Genomic DNA, 17,824 nt, shown 5'->3' with positions numbered 1-17,824 from the left:
ACGATAGGATCGTGTGCTGTTTCTTGAATGTCAGCAAACAGGGGTCCTGAGTAGCAAATTAATAGTCCACAACCCAAGTCGAGCGCATTGCCGTAAGTGAGGCTGCCTTATGAATGAAGGTGTTCATTCCTCAATTTGGAATTCAGCACATCACCCATTCCACTTTGTATGACAACACTGGACCTACGAGAGGATGATGTTAAGAGGTAGCATCAGTGGAGAATGTGGTAGACCCATTGACTAAGCCACTATCACAGAAAGTGTTTGAGAAACACGTGGAAAGCATGGGACTCTGGCTAGTACCTGATTGGACCTAAGTGCAAGTGGGAGCTGTTATACAGTTTTATATGCCCTTAGCTTCAATCAAAATGATGTACTTTATGAGTTTATTGTAAATGAATAAAAGTGCATATTTGATTCATGTTCCCTTGGTATGTTTCTGTGTAATACCCTTAAACTAGACACTTAATGAGACTCGTGTTAGTTTAGAATATTCATAGCCAGTGGGTCGGTCTGGGGAGACCTATCCTGACAAGGCTGACACTGTGGTGCTACCAAGTCGGTTCGGGTGGCTTGTCTCAGCTACCAAGGTGAGACCCTAGGCACATACAGTGTAAGATTATTTGAATCTTTGAACTGGACCAGATTTCCAGTATTGCCCTGGACCTTGGAGATTGATGGGCAAAACTGGAAAGTTACACCCGAACCCTAGACTCGATTATGATACTGCACTAGGTGTCAGATTGGACTATCTTTGATATACCAATCAGTGAGATCCCTAGCGGCAGTCAAAATCTGGGTATGTTGGGATAGTCTGAGAATTCATCTGAGTGGGTGATCATAGTGACAGGATCAGCCCCTTTGTCAGACAAAGGTAATGATCGGTGATGCACTCTCACTGATGGAAACCAAGACTGCCGGAAGCCGATTTGAATCGTTGAGATTTGTTTTGCAAAATATATTTTATATGAGATATAAAAGTATATAAATTATGGTTTCGAAATGATTTGTAAAAGGTTTTAATTCCCGGGACCCATACAAGAGAGAGTGCAACACTATTCCTTGCAACCGAGGGAGATGTCCTCTCTTGTCGGGCAGTGTATGACCATTATGAGTTGAGAGGTTAAGTGTAAAACCATTGAGGATAATACCTGATGGGCTAATCTTGCATCTACCCACAGTCCCTGGGTGTTACAAGGTGGCTTGGCCCAGGGACCACTTAGGGTAAGTGTTGGGCCCATAGAGCCCATCTGATGGGTTTCAGGGGGTGCTCTGTCCATAATAGTGTATTTGGCCAGGCCTTGTAACAAAGGCTGGGCTGAACCCATGTGGCTAATGTGTAGATCAATGTTTGGGTCCCATGCCTTACAAGGAAGCCCAACTGGGCAGTAGTTTGGATGGCTAAATGAATACATAACCTCAAATGGGCCTTAAGCCCATTTCGAACTGGGCTAATTTGATTAGTCATTAAGGGGCGAAATTTGGGATAAGATCAGTTGATAGGATTGGGCCCACATCCTATCCACTCAGAGAGTCCAAGATCTAAATGAAATTTAGATCTGGAAACTTCCTAATTAGATTAGGAGATGGCTAATCTAATCTGCATATAAGATAAGGGTTATCCCTTATCTTAAAGGGACTTCTAATCCAGATATGATTTGGGTTAGCAACTCCTAATGGGATTAGGAGCTGATCCCTTTAAGTCTATAAAAGGAAGAGGGGGTGACAGCCTTTAGAAACACAATCATCAGCAACAGATAGTCTTGTCTTCAAAGCTGAAATCACAAAAGAGAGAATTCTGCTCCCTGCAAATACTCTCTAGCCGCGTCCTTCCTGCAGCCGCCGCCTATAGCAGTTTGATCTCCATTGCTTGGGGAGAAATCAAGATTGGATCTTCTTTCCAATCTTTTGGAGAAAAGATTGGTGGGAGTTGTATTCACAAGCCGTCCAGGTGATTCTTGAGAAGGATCAAGTTCTTTTGGAAGAACACAGCTGATTCTACTCCACCCTACACTGCGCCATCTTCAGTGGGAGCAGTTTTTGGATCTTTCCTTGGGCGTGAACACCTCCATTGAGAGATATTATTTCTCTGTATCAGGTATTATCTCTCCCTACTTCTTTTGGTTCAGATCTAGTTCAGTTTATGGTTCAAGAATGATCATTGAAAATATGATTTTCTAAATAGGGAATTCGATTCCCAATTGAAGGGAGAGAAAAATTTTTGAAATTCACCCCCTTTATTCCGCAATCTTTGGGCGTCCATGTGATGGATTTCCTATCCCTTCACTAGCCGCCGATTATAGGCATGGCCCTTCAGTTCACAGCTATCATCAGCAGTCTGAGCCCATCGAGCTCGGTAATACTGAAGCTAGCAGCACCAACGTCGAGTCGACGAAGCAACAGCGGAGGCACCGACGAACTCACCGAACTGCCACTCGCATCCTTTCCAAGCTCAAGGGTAAGGAAGGGGTAAACTCAGTTGAAGTGAAAGCTACTCCTCTCATGTCGGTCCCTTCCCCTCTGTCATCAGAACTTCTTATGGTCCCTATGCCAAAGGATTTCAAGCTCCCTCCCCTGGATAAGTATGACGGGTTCTTCGATTCAAACGACCATGTGGACGCCTTCCAGTTCTAGATGCACCTAGCAAGGGCCAATGAATCCTGTATGTGCGTGGCTTTCTCCACCACCTTCAAAAGGGTGGCCCGCACATGGTACCGAAACCTTGTGCCCGGATTGATAAGAATCTGGGCGCAGTTCGTGCAAATCTTCACCTCCCACTTTGCTACCAGCAAGAGGTGCCCAAGAACTCAAGAGAGCCTCCTTGGCATAGTTTAGAAGGAAGGGGAGTCCATTCGGAGTTATATCAAGCGATTCAATGACGGTTGTTTGCAAATACCCGATCTGGACCCCGCAGTTTGTCTCACCGCGGCCAAGCGAGGCATTACTCATAAGGAATTCAAGTGGCATGTTGTAGTTAACCAGCCCAAGACTATGACCAAGTTCCTCAATCTCGTGGATCAGTTTATAGGGACCGAGGTGGAAATCAACTAGAAGAGCGCAAGCACACTTGAAAAGAGAAAGAGGGAAGGCGAGTCCTCAATTCAAGGGGATGGTAAAAAGAAAAAAGACCCAGCTCAGAGGGCAAGGCCAAGTCAGTCCTTCTGAGCTCCAGTAGTAGAAAGAACGGACTATATGCCTCTGAACGCAAAGCGGGCTGAGATCCTTATGGCAATTAAGGATGCCCCGTATGTGGCCACCTCGGCTGAAGGCCGATCCTAGTTTAAGGAATAAAAATTTGTACTGTAGTTTCCATAAAGATCACGGTCATAGCACCGAAAATTGTAAAAACCTCCGTGACGAGATAGAGGAGCTCATCCGTCGCAGATACTTGAAAAATTTTGTACATAATAACAATAATAAAGCAGATGGGCAGGGGGAGTAGAATAGAGAGGCTCCCGATGTTAGACAGTTTTGTATGCCCTTAGCTCCAATCAGTTTGATGCACTTATGACATTTATTGTAAATGAATAAAGTAAATATTTGATTCATGTTCCTGTGGTGTGTTTCTGTGTAATACCCTTAAACCGGACACTTAAGAGACTTGTGTTGGTTTAGAATGTTCACAACCATTGGATAAGTTTGGGGAGATTTATCCTGCTAAGCCTAACAATGATGTGCCGCCAAGTCGGTTGGGGTGGCCTGTCTTTGCCACCATGGTGAGACCCGAGGTACATGCAGTGTAGGATTAATTGAATCTTTGAACCAGACCAGATTTCCAGTATTGCCCTGGACCTTGGAGATTGATGGGCAAAACTGGAAACTTACACTTGACCCCTAGACTCGATTATGATACTACACTAGGTTTCGGATTGGGCTGTCTTTGATATGCCAATCAGTGAGATCCTTAGAGGGGGTCAAAACCTGGGTATGTTGGGACAGTTTGAGAATTCATCTGAGTGGGTGATCATAATGATAAGATCAGCCCCTTTGTTAGACAAAGGTAGTTATCGGGGATGCACTCTCTCTGATGGAAACCAAGACTGCCAGCAGCCGATTTCAATCGTTGAGATTTGTTTTGCAAAATATATTTTATATGAGATGTAAATATATATTATGGTTTCCAAACGTTTGCAAAAGGTTTTAATTCTCGGGATCCATGTGAGCAGAGAGTGCAGCACTATTCCTTGCAGCTGAGGGAGAGGTCCTCTCTTGTCGGGCAATGCTTGATCATTATGGGCTGAGAGGTTAAGTGTAATGGACGATTAATCTGAAATCACATTTTATAAATCTTATTATTATTTAGAACTGTTCTTTATAATTTTCTTGATTTATGGGTTGTTCATACACTTGGAGATCGAAATCTTGATTGGTGCAAGGAACTTGTGATTTTGCAGTTTCTTAGTTATTTTATTACATTTGGTCTGTAAAATAATTTTTTTTTTTATTTTTAGACAGAATGTATAGGCATTTGATCTGATGTAATTATAATAAAAATTAGGTTTCCTATTTATTTTTATTTTGGATCGAAGATGGCGGTGCAAGGAAGGAGATTTCGCAGATGGGAGAATCACTATCTGTGATTTGCAGTTTATGAAACTGCAAACTGTAATCTAACCTCAATTTTGCTGGATGGATTATGCGAACAGATCTATCTAACTGATTCTTGATTTTCTTTTATCAGTATTTAATTTTAGATTAATTTCTTGAATTAAATCTTTAATTAATGATCAAACCCTAGACCCATTCGAACTAGATTGGTCCAAACTGGTTGGACCGAATCTAGGATTCGATCAAGGCTGAATATCAGCTATAATTCTCCCACTAATGGGCCTAAGGTTGATAATTAATTAAATGTTTAATTCGGCCCAACCTGTAAAGGCCCATTTTTAAATTGTTAAAACTGCAAAAGCCCACTTCGCAGATAAAGCTATATGGACCAAATTGATCAACCCTAATTTCGGCCCATATACCTAGATAATTTTACTGGTTAATATTATGGGCTTTAAGATGGACTTTACAGATATTAATTGATTGGATCAATTCTTCCTTGCATGTGATGTGCTACGTTCATGGGCCATAAGTGCTTGGCCCATGCTGATTCGATAGTGGCTCTTGTGCACACCATGGCTGAATGCACATCATTGCCATGGTGTCCCTGCTAGTCATCAGATGACCTCCGTCAATGGTGGGCCCCACTTTGGTTTGACCTAAATCAAACTAGGGCGTAATCTTTTGTTCCCTCCAGCAAATATGAGTGCATGTGATAGGGAGATTCATGTGATGAACTCTCTAAAGGCCTTCCATCATTAGCATGAGGATGGGTCCTTCAGTAATGAAGAAACGCACCAGAAAATGGGCTATCCATTTGCTATTGGGCTTGCCCGAGTGTTTCATAAGATGATAGGGGCATCATAGACTGATGTGGGAGGGGCTTCACCAAAAAATGGGAACTCTCTCACGGTATCTTGGCGTTCACGAATATGATGGGTGAGTACTCAATGGACATAAAGGTTTACCTGAAAATGGCTTTGAACCTTGTCTGACATAGGCCAAAGGGAAAGCTCATATGATGTGTGGATATGATCCTTCACAGAAAGGTGGTGGGGTTTTGCAGCTGAAACAGTTGGCTCCATGCATCCTATGTGATTTCCTACATTTCCAGAGACAAGTCGTTATCTCCATCACTGAGATAGGAGGGAAATCTCAGAGATGAACAAATGAGAATGGAATATAGATTAAAAGCCATATCTATGTAATGAACATGAATCAAATTAGGTTGTGGACTGATGTTTGCTCTTTTATCAGAAAATGGCCAGCGGACAATTCACCAAGCTTCTTGATGACAACAAACTTAAGGACCCTAATTATGCTGACTGGTACCGTAACCTCATGCTGGTACTGACTTCTGAAAAACTAGACAAAATTGCCAAAAACCCCACCCCGAAGCGTCTAGGTGATCAGGCTTCTGAGGCCCGCAGAAGGGACTACCTGGAGTGGGAGGAAAAGAACTCCCTAACCCGCTGCTATATCATAGCTTCTCTAGACAATCTAATATAGAGACAGTTCGATCAGATCGAACTGGCCAAGGACATATAGGATAGTTTGAAAACTATGTACAAAGAGTAGAATCGTTCTACTCGGTAGAAGGTCTTGAAGCAGTTCATGACCGCTCAAATGACCAAGGGACAACAAGTGCATGACCATTGTCTTTGGATGATGGGATACATAAATGAGTTGGAGGCCCTAGGGTCCGGGCTTGACCACGTCACCAAGGTAGATGCCGTTCTGAATTCTTTACCTCCGTCCTACAATCAATTTGTCATGAATTATAACATGAATAAGCTGGCTGAATGTCAACTTACAAGAGCTCAGCAATATGTTGCAACAAGCTGAGGAACTGATTCATAAGGATGAGCCCGTCGCCATGCATATGGAAGCAGGCAAGCATGGAAAGAAGAGGAGGTCTAAGAAGAGACCCCAGAAAAAGGGCAACAAATCCAAGAAATAGAAGAAGGACAAGGCATCCGATGCCTATCACTATTGTCACTAGACCTACCACTGGAGAAGAAATTGTCCTGCCTACCTAGAACCCAAGAAAGGTAATCCCAAATCCTGTGTCATAGAAACCAATTTGTTGGTTACTTCTGCTTCTTGGTGTATTGACTCCGGGGCTTCGACTCATGCATGTAACACATTGTAGGGTTTCAGAATAAGCAGAAGACTAAGTGAGGGAGAGGTGACACTCTTCTTAGGAACATCTGCAAGCATTGCAGCTATGGCCATCGGTAGCATAGAATTATTTTTTAGAGAATGATCACTTGTACTTAAAGATTGTCTTTATGTACAGAATTTAAGAAAAATTTTGATTTTTGTCTCAAAATTGTGTGCTGATGGATATTCTGTTTTCTTTAGTAATACGATTACTATTAAAAGAAACAACAAATTCATCATATGCGGGGAACTAGAGAACAATCTCTATGTTCTGCATCCTTCTCTAGAATCCAACATAGCTGAAATTACGTCGGTTAATGATCCCAAGAGAACACGCGATATCGTTAGTCTCACATGCCTGTAGCTTTACCGTCTTGGCCATATCGGTGTTGACCGAATCATAAGGTTGGTAAAGGATGGTCCTTTGGATTTTCTAACTGTAGAAGATATTCCCACCTGTGAGCCTTGCCTTCATGGTAAAATGACAAAACGGCCATTCAACGGCAAGCTTGAAAGATGTATGGGCACGCTTGACCTTGTACATAGTGATGTATGCAGGCCCCTGAATGTTAGGAGTCGTAACCAACAAATATACTTCATCACCTTCACTGATGATTATTCACGGTATGGTTACGTGTACCTAATGAGATACAAGTCTGAATCCTTTGAAAAGTTCAAGGAGTTTAGACAAGAGGTCAAGAAATAGTTGGGGAGAGAAATCAAGACCCTTCGATCTGATCGAGGTGGCGAATATCTCTCTGACGAATTCAGGGACTACCTAAAGGTCAACGGGATAGTATCACAGTTAGCTCCTCCTGCCACACCACAATTTAACAATGTTTCAGAGATGAGGAATAAGACCTTACTTGATATGGTCCAATCACTTCTCGCACACTCGGAGTTACCCACATCCTTTTGGGGATACACATTAGAGACTACGATTTACATGCTGAATAGAGTTCCAACCAAATCGGTTCCGAGCTTGGACAAATTGGAATCCCGAACTAGTCATTTCTATGGGCTATCTATTCTATGACCCAGGAGAACAGAAGGTTCTCTGTAGTCGGAATGCCCATTTCTTGGAAGAGAATTACATCCTAAGCAATCATCATCAGGAAATTGTTCTTGATGTGGAGAGCTCAGGAGTAGTGGGATGTGTCCCACATGTTCCAGGTAGTGACCAACCTAGAAGATCTACCCAGGTATCTAAGCCACCAGTCCATTTTGGTTATGACCAGGATAATTACTTAGTAGAAGCCTTGACTAGTGATGAGGATTCTATGACTTATGCGGAAGGTATGTTGGACATAGACTCCCTTAAGTGGGTAGATGCCATGAGAGCTAAGATGGACTCAATGGAGACCAATGGAGTCTAGACTCTAGTAGATCCGCCCCCTGGGGTAAAAGCAATTGGTTGCAATTGGATCTACAAGAGGAAGAAGGGCCCCGATGGCAAGGTTGAGACCTACAAAGCTCGTCTGGTGGCGAAATGGTACCCTTAGAAAAAGGGCATCAATTATGAGGAAACCTTTTCACCTATGGTCATGCTTAAATCCATTAGGATCCTGTTAGCGATAGTAGCATACCATGACTATGAGATTTGGAAAATGGATGTCAAAACTGCATTTCTAAATGGAGATCTTACTGAAGATATCTATACGCAGCAGACGCAAGGCTTCATAGTTGCAGGTCAAGAACACATGGTATGTAAACTAAATAGATCTATATATGGACTTAAGCAAGCTTCTAGGAGTTGGAACATCCGATTTGACTCTATTGTCAAAACGTTTGACTTTAAGTAGAATCCGTATGAGCTCTGTGTTTACAGGAAGACTAGTGGGGATAAGGTTACGTTCTTGGTTCTGTATGTGGATGATATGCTATTCATTCGGAATGATGTGGGAATGTTGACTAACGGGTTTGTTGAAGCCCTCAAAATTAGTACTAGTCCCACAATAAAATTTTTGTAGTAAAAGTGGTACTAGGTCGAATACCACAGGGAGCAATTCAGTAATCTCTTAGCCGAATGGATAAAGTAATTGTGTGGGAAAATTTAATAACTAAAGTTAAAAGAATAACAAACTAAGCAAATAAGAGAAAAATCAGTCTTACCGAATTCTGGTTCAAGGGTTCGGGTTGAATCGATTGGCCATCGACCCTAGGTACAATTCACATTCTTTCAATTCAAGCATTTAACATTAGATTTACTAGGATAGCCATAATAAACCTTGTGTTTTCTGAATTCAGTTGACCAAACCCAGCATTCGATCAACACTTATCACCACTCAACTGGGTACGATAGCGTTCCATGTTAAACAATGATAGCATTAAGATTTGTGAAAACAGTTAAACCAAAATAACAATAATTGAGATAGCTGCAATTATTGAATTTTGTTCCATCAATTCCTTTAGGTTGAACCATGATAAAACGTTGGTCAAAGGCTGCCACAAACAATTGACCCAAAAAGATATCAACCTAATTGCTACTTGTACCATTATTCGTGATAATTATGGATCACCGAAATCATGGATAGCAATAGGAAAATCAACATTAGTTCAGTTTGTCAAACTAATTAACATCAACATCCAATATAAATATGCACAAGGATCAATGAATACTTGAATTAGAAATCAAGAAAATAAATTAACTATAGAACCTCACAATGACACAACCGAACCTCCCCCCTTGAACTACAAAAAGAAGCTTAGCTACTCATGATCTGCGCAATCTCCATGCCTTTCTTCTCCATAGCCGAACTGCTTCCTTGATCTTCTTGGCCTCTAAATGATCTCTTGGATCTTGGAATGAGTGATGGTAGAGCTGGTTCGCCCCCCTCTTTATATAGCCAAAGGAGAGGGCTGTTTTCCAACTCCTTCTAGGAGATCATCTTATCTTTAGGGAGTCTTGATCTTCTTTGAACTAATCCTATCCTATCTCTTATCTAATCCCCAACCTTCTTATCATTATAGGATTACATTCAAAGTTTAGATCTAATAAGACTCTCTCCCTCTTGGGAGATTACATTCGAATTAGGACTCTAGACTCTTGCATCCGAGTTGGGCTTCTCTGCTACTTGGGCTGCTTCCAGGTTCTTCTGCGAGTTGGGCTTCAGCTGTTAAATGGGCCTAGCTACGAACTTGCTCCAACTTCGGGCCCGGTTTCGTACTCGATTCGGACTGAATCAGTCAAAACTCAAAACAAAAAAGTTGTGGGCCTTTCATTCTTATTTCCAATGCTTCTTGAATTTCACAATTCGGATTCCGGAATTGTGAGTTAGGCCTAGATCACTGACTATCACCGAAACTGTGCAAAATCACCCGAATTGGCCTGTTTCCTTCCAATTGCCTTCTTTATTGCCCTGAATCGAAATACAAGAGTAATGAGTGCATTTAAGTGCTAAAGTAGTGTAAAAGGATGAAAATTAAGGGATAAAAATAGGGTTTTTTTCAGTCTCATCATTGACCTCGGTCAAAGTATGGCTCTCACAGCAATTCTCCATGAAAGATCTTGAAGAAGCGTCTTATATAATGGGTCTTCGACTCTATAGAGATAGATCAAAGCGGATAATAGAATTATCCCAATCTACTTACATTGACAAAATCATCAAAAAGTACAACATGGAAAACTCTAAGAAGGAAACGTTCCTTTCAGGCACAGAGTTGCTCTCTCCACGAAGATGTCTCCCAAGACATCTAAAGAGATCGAGGACATGAAGAATGTTCCCTATGCCTCTGCCATGGGGAGCATCATGTATGCCATGCTATGCACTCGCCCCGGTATTGCTCACGCAGTGAGTATAGTAATAGATTTCAGGCCAACCCAGGGCAGGAGCATTGGACCGCTATGAAATGCATACTTAAGTACCTTAGAAGGACGAAAGAGTTTTGTCTAGTATTTGATGGTGCATCACTACAGAACCAAGGGTATGCTGATGCCGATTTTTAGTCAGATCCAGATGATAGAAAGTCTACATCTGGTTACGTATTCGCGATATGATCGTGTGCTATTTTTTGGAAAAGCAGCAAACAGGGGTCCACGGTGGATTCCACAACCGAAGCCGAATACATTTTCACAAGTGAGGCTGCCAAAGAAGCCATGTGGATGAAGAAGTTCATCCAAGTGTTGGGATTTGTTCCATCCAGCACATCACCCATCCCGTTGCTATGCGACAACAATGGGGTCATTGCTTAGGCAAAGGAGCCACGAATCCAGTCGAAGTCCAAGCACATTGATGTTAGACAGTCTTGTATGCCCTTAGCTTCAATCGGATTTGATGTACTTTTATTATTTAGTGGAAATAAATTAAAGTGCATGTTTGATTCATGTTGATTGGTATAATTCTGTGTAAGACCCTAAAACTGGACACTTATAGAAACTTGTGTTAGTTTTAAATGTTCACAGCCATTGGATAAGTCTGGGGAGATTTATCCTGCCAAGGCTGATACTGATGTGCCACCAAGTGCTGGGATGGCTTGTTTCGGCCATCAGGGTAACACCCAAGGCACATGCAGTATGGGATTACTTGAACCCTTGAACCAGACCAGATTTCCAGTATTGCCCTAGACCTTGGAGACAGATGGGCAAAACTAAAAAGTTACACCTGACCCCTAGACTCGATTATGACACATCACTAGGTGTCGGATTGGGCTGTCTTTGATGTGTCAATCAGTGAGATCCTTAGTGGGGGTCAAAACTTGGACATGTTGGGGCAGTCTGAGAATTCATCTGAGTGAGTGGTCATAGTGACAGGATTAGCCCCTTTGTCGGACAATGGTAATGATCGGGAATGCACTCTGTCTGATGGAAACCAAACTGCCGGCAGTTGATTTCAATCGTTGGAATTTTGTTTTGCAAGATTAATATATTTTTGTATATCTACAGTTTCAAAAGATTTGCAAAAGGCTTTAATTCCTGGGATCCATGTGAGTAGAGTGTGCGGCACTGTTCCTTGCAGCCGAGAGAGAGGTCTTCTCTTGTCGGGCAGTACTTGATCATTAAGGGCTGAGAGGTTAAGTTTAAGACCATTTAGGATAATACCTGATGGGCTAATCTTGCACCTGCCCACAGTCCCTGGGTTTTGATAAGATGGTTTGGCCTAGGGACCACTTAATGTAAGTGTTGGGCCCATAGGGTCCATGTGATAGGCTCAAGGGGGTCACTGAGTCTTTCAGTGAATTCGGCTGGGCCTTGTAATAAAGGCTGGGCCAAACCCATGTGGCTGGTGTGTAGATCAATGCTTGGGTCCGACGCCATACAAAGAAGCCCAACTGGGCAGCAGATTGGAAATTGGTTAAACAATGAACACTTAATGGGCCAAAAGCCCATTTCGAACTGGGCTGATATGATCACCTATTCATGGGGCAAATTTGAGATTAATGTTAGTAAAAGGATTGGGACTTTAACCTTATCCACTCTAAGAGACCAAATTCAAATTAGATTTGAATCTGGTAACCTCCTGATAAGATCAAGAGTTAACTAACTTAATCTGCAGATAGGATTAAGATTATCCCCTATCCAAATACAGATTTGGATTGGGGTAACTCCCAAAATATTGGGAGGTTTCTTAATCAAGAATAAAGAGGAGAAAACCCTAAGAAAAGATATCAGATTTCGAACTAGGGTTTAGAGTAAGCAAGAAACACATCCTCCGAATTGAGATCAGATCTCTCACAGACTCCAAAGAGAAGAGACAGTTCTACCCTCTTCATCGCTGGATTTCTCCTCCTCTAGCCGCCGCCACTCCCTGTTGGAAGATTGGATCTTTGCAGCAACAGGAAGTCAAGAAATTAGTTCTTGACAACAGTCTTGCAAGAAAGACTAAAGGATTCGGTGTTCAAGATTTTCAGAGGGTTCTTGTGAAGAATCTAGTGTGTAGGATGCACCCTGCTAGTTCCGTTCCATCCATAGCTGTGTCATCTTCAGCAGGAGTGGATCTTGGTTTCTTCTTTGGGCGTGAAAACCAACTTTGGGAGATATTGTTTCTCTGGATCAGGTATAATCCTTCCTGTTTCCTTTTGGTTCAGATTTGGTTTGATTATGGTTCAAGTAGAATCCTTGAATAATGTATTCTAAATTTAGGGAATATAATTCCCAGTTGGAAGAAGGTAGGAAATTTTTTTTGAAATTCACCCACCCATTCCACACCATTCTTGGCGTCCATTAGATGGATCCTACCAGTCTTTCAATGGTATCAGAGCCACAGATTCGAATCTTGAACCAAAAGAAAATCAGATCTGACCCTGTGCAGATGGACATAAGTTGTTCTGCCAAGATCTGCGCAGATTGCTTTCTTTTTTTTTTCAAGAAATGGTTTCTTGTTAAGGGCGATTGATCTGAAATTAATTTTGTTAAATCCAAAATTTATTTAGAATTGTTCTTTATTTATTTTGATTTAATGGACTATTCGAACCTGGAGATCGCAGTGCAGTTTTGGCGCAGATGGTCTGTGCACCATTTTTTCATTTATTTTATTCAATTCGGTCTGTAAATAATTTTTTTTTTATTTTTCTAGACTGAATGTATAGGATTTGATCAAGAATGTAATTAATTAATAGAAATAGGATTTCTGTTTTTATTTAATTTCTTGATTAAAGAAGAAGGAACAAGATGGCGATGTTGGAGATTTGTAGATGGAGAAATCGTCACCTGCAATTTACAGTTTATGAAACTATAACATTTGTGATTAACCTTTGTTTTGCAGGTGGTACAAACAGTCCATATTTGATTTGTGATTGTCTACGTTCAAAATTATTAATTTCAGATCTCTCATGAATTAATTCTTGAATTAAAAATCAGTTTTGGACCATTTCGGACTAGATTGGACCAAAACTGTTTGGACCGAATCTGAGATTCGAAGGGGGCAGTTTTTTAGTCCATATTTCTCACACTGGTTATTCTAAATCTGATGTTCAACTATAGGGATTAATTCGGCCCACCTGTAAAGCCCAGTTTTAAAGGGTTAAACTGCAAAAGCCCATTATTATGAGAAAAGTTGTATGGGCTGAACTGCTAATTGTTGTTCAGCCCATACACCTAGTAGACATTAATTGTTAATGCTTTAGGTTTTTAAATGGGCTATTCGATGGGCTTTACAGTAGTTAATTGATTGGATCAATTCCTCCTTTACATGTGATGTTTGGATGTTTGATGTGCTATGACCATGGGCCATAAGCACTTGGCCCATGTTGACTCGTTAGTGGCTCTTGCGCACACCATGGCTGAATGCACATCATTGCCATGGTGTCCCTTAAGGTCATTGGATGACCCCCTCTCCACTTGGTGGGCCCCACAACCCTGAAAAGGGATGCATACAGAACCCCTAGCCGATTGAGGCCCACTAGAAATCTGACTTTATGAAAGTCAGTGGGAGCCACTTTGGTTTGACCTAAATTAGAACTAGGACGTAATTTTGTTTCCTCCAGCAAGTATAAATGCATGTGATAGGGAGATCCATATGATGGACTCTCTAAAGGCCTTCCGTCATTAGTACAATGATGGGTCCATCAGGAATGAGGAAACACACCATAAAATTGGGCTCTCTCACGGTACCTTGGCGTAACCTGAATATGATGGGTGTGCACTCACTGGATAGAAAGGTTTACTTGAAAACGGCTCTGAACCTTGTCTGATAGAGGCCAAAGGGAAACTCATCTGATGAGGGGATATGATCCGTCACAGAAAGGAGGTGGGGTTATGCAGCTGAAACAGTTGACTTCACACACCCTATGTGATTTCCCACATTTCTAGAGACATTCTATCGTCTCCATCATTGAGAAGGGAGGGAAAATCTCAGAGATGAATAAATGGGAATGGAACATAGATTAAAAGCCATATATCTATGTAGGTAACATGAATCAAAGTAAGGTTGTGGACTAACGTTTTTGTTATTTTATCAGAAAATGGAAAATGGTCAATTTGCAAAGCTTCTAGATGATAAGGTGGTGAAAAATCCTGCACCGGAATGTCCGGGTGATAGGGCTTCTGAGGCCCGTAGGAGGGACTACCAAGATTGGGAGGATAAGAACTCCCTAGCCCGCGGCTTTGTTATTGCCTCATTAGACAACTCAATACAGAGGCAGTTCGATCAGATCGAACTAGCCAAGGACATATTGGACAGTCTAAGAACAATGTATGAAGAGCAGAACCATTCTACTCGACAGTGTTAGACAGTTTTGTATGCCCTTAGCTTCAATCAAAATGATGTACTTTAGAGTTTATTGTAAATGAATAAAAGTGCATATTTGATTCATGTTCCCTTGGTATGTTTCTGTGTAATACCCTTAAACTGGACACTTAATGAGACTCATGTTAGTTTAGAATGTTCACATCTAGTGGGTTGGTCTGGGGAGACCTATCCTGACAAGGCTGACACTGCGGTGCCACCAAGTAGGTTGGGGTTGCTTGTCTCAGCTACCGGGGTGAGACCCTAGGCACATACAGTGTGGGATTAATTGAATCTTTGAACTGGACTAGATTTCCAGTATTGCCCTAGACCTTGGAGATTGATGGGCAAAACTGGAAAGCTACACCCGACCCCTAGACTCGATTATGATAATGCATTAGGTGTTGGATTGGGCTGTTTTTGATGTACCATTTAGTATGATCCTTAGCGAGGGTCAAAACCTGGGTATGTTGGGACAGTTTGAGAATTCATCTGAGTGGGTGATCATAGTGACAGGATCAGCCCCTTTGTCAGACTAAGGTAATGATCGGGGATGCACTCTCACTGATGGAAACCAAGACTGCCGGCAGCCGATTTCAATCATTGAGATTTGTTTTGCAAAATATATTTTATATGAGATATAAAAGTATATAAACTATGGTTTTGAAATGATTTGCAAAAGGTTTTAATTCCCTGGATCCATATTTGAGAGAGTGCAACATTGTTCCTTGCAGCCGAAGGAGAGGTCCTCTCTTGTCGGGCAGTGTATGATCATTATGGGCTGAGAGGTTAAGTGTAAGGCCATTGAGGATAATGCCTGATGGGCTAATCTTGCATCTGCCCACAGTCCCTGGGTGTTATAAGGTGGTTTGGCCCAATGACCACTTAGGGTAAGTGTTGGGCCCATAGAGCCCATCTGATGGGTTTTAGGGTGTGCATTGTCCATAATAGTGTATTCGGCCAGGCCTTGTGACATAGGCTGGGCTGAACCCATGTGGCTGATGTGTGGATCAATGTTTGGGTCCCATTCCATACAAGGAAGCCCAACTGGGCGGTAGTTTGGAAGGCTAAATGAATACATAACCCTAAATGGGCCTTAAGCCCATTTCAATCTGGGCTAATTTGATTAGTCTTTAAGGGGTGAATTCTGAGATAAGATCAGCTGATAGGATTGGACCACACCCTATCCACTCAGACAGTCCAAGATCTAAATGAGATTTAGATTTGGAAACTTCCTAATTAGATTAGGAGCTGGCTGATCTAATATACAGATAAGATAAGGATTATCCCTTATCTTAAAGGGACTTCTAATCCAGATATGATTTGGGTTAGCAACTCCTAATGGGATTAGGAGCTAATCCCTTTAAATCTATAAAAGGAAGAGGGGGTCGTAGCCTTTAGACATCCAACACAATCACCAGCAACAGTCTTGTCTTCAGAGCTAAGATCACAGAAGAGAGAATTCTGCACCCTGCAAATACTCTCTAGCCGCCTCCTTCCTGTAGCCGCCGCTTATAGCAGTTTGATCTCCATTGCTTGGGAGAAATCAAGATCGGATCTTGATTCCAATCTTTTGGAGAAAAGATTGGTAGGAGTTGTATTCACAAGCTGTTCAAGTAATCCTTGGGAAGGATCAAGTCCTTGGGAAGAACACTGCTGATTCTGCTCCACCCTGCACTGCGCCATCTTCAGTGGGAGTAGATTTTGGATCCTACCTTGGGCGTGAACACCTTACATTGAGAGATATTGTTTTCTCTGTATCAGGTATTATCTCTCCCTACTCCTTTTGGTTCAGATCTGGTTCAGCTTATGGTTCAAGAATGATCCTTGAAAATATGATTTTCTAAATAGGGAATTCGGTTCCCAGTTGAAGGGAGAGAAAAAATTTTTGAAATTCACCCCCTTTATTCCACAATCTTGGGCATTATGGATTTACTATCCCTTCAGACAGAAGGTCTTGAAATTGTTCATGACTGCGCAAATGTCCAAGGGACAGAAAGTTCATGACCATTGTCTTCGAATGATGGGATACATTAACGAACTCAAAGCTCTTGGATCTGGGCTAGATCTTGGCATGTAAGTGGATGCCATCCTAAATTCTTTGCCCTCTTCCTTCAATGCATTCACTATGAACTACAATATGAATAAGCTGAATGTCAGCGTCCAGGAACTTAGCAATATGTTACAGAGGGCCAAGGATCTTTTAAAGAAGGATGAGCCAGTGGTTATGCTTGCTGAAGCTAACAAATCGGGCAAGAGAAAGAGAAAGGCAAAGAAGCCCCAGAAAAAAGCTGCCAAACCCAAGAAGCAGAAGAAGAACAAAGTATCTGATGTCTGTCACTTCTGCAAACAGACCGACCACTGGAAGAGGAATTGTCCTGCCTACCTAGAATCTAAGAAAGGTAACATCAAAACTGTTAAACGGAATAACAAATTCATCGCATGCGGGGAACTAGAGAATGGTCTCTATGTTCTACATCCTTCTCTGGAAACTAACCTAACCGAAACTTCGTCGGTCAAAAATCCCAAGAAAAGAAATCGTGATACAATTAATCCCACGTGCCTCTGGCATTACCGACTTGGCCATATCGGTGTTGACCGAATCACAAGACTAGTAAGGATGGTCCTTTGGATTTTCTAACCGTAGAAAATCTTCCCACTTGTGAGCCTTGCCTTCAAGGTAAAATGACTAAGCGGCCATTTGACGGTAAGCCTGAAAGATCTGGAGGCACACTTGACCTAATACATACTAATGTATGTGGTCTCTTGAGTGTTAGGACATGGAATCAACACGTGTACTTCATCACCTTTACAGATGATTTTTCACGATATGGTTACATGTACCTAATGAGACACAAGTTTGAATCCTTAGAAAAGTTCAAAGAGTTCAGACAAGAAGTTGAGAAACAGTTAGGGAGAGAAGTTAAGGCCCTTCGATCGGATCGAGGTGG

The sequence above is a fragment of the Nelumbo lutea genome, chromosome 5, assembly GCF_056320005.1.
Source record: "Nelumbo lutea isolate HS-2025 chromosome 5, American lotus-T2T, whole genome shotgun sequence".
NCBI lineage: Eukaryota > Viridiplantae > Streptophyta > Magnoliopsida > Proteales > Nelumbonaceae > Nelumbo > Nelumbo lutea.
The sequence above is the reverse complement of the archived record's forward strand: the minus strand, read 5'-3'. Positions refer to the sequence as shown.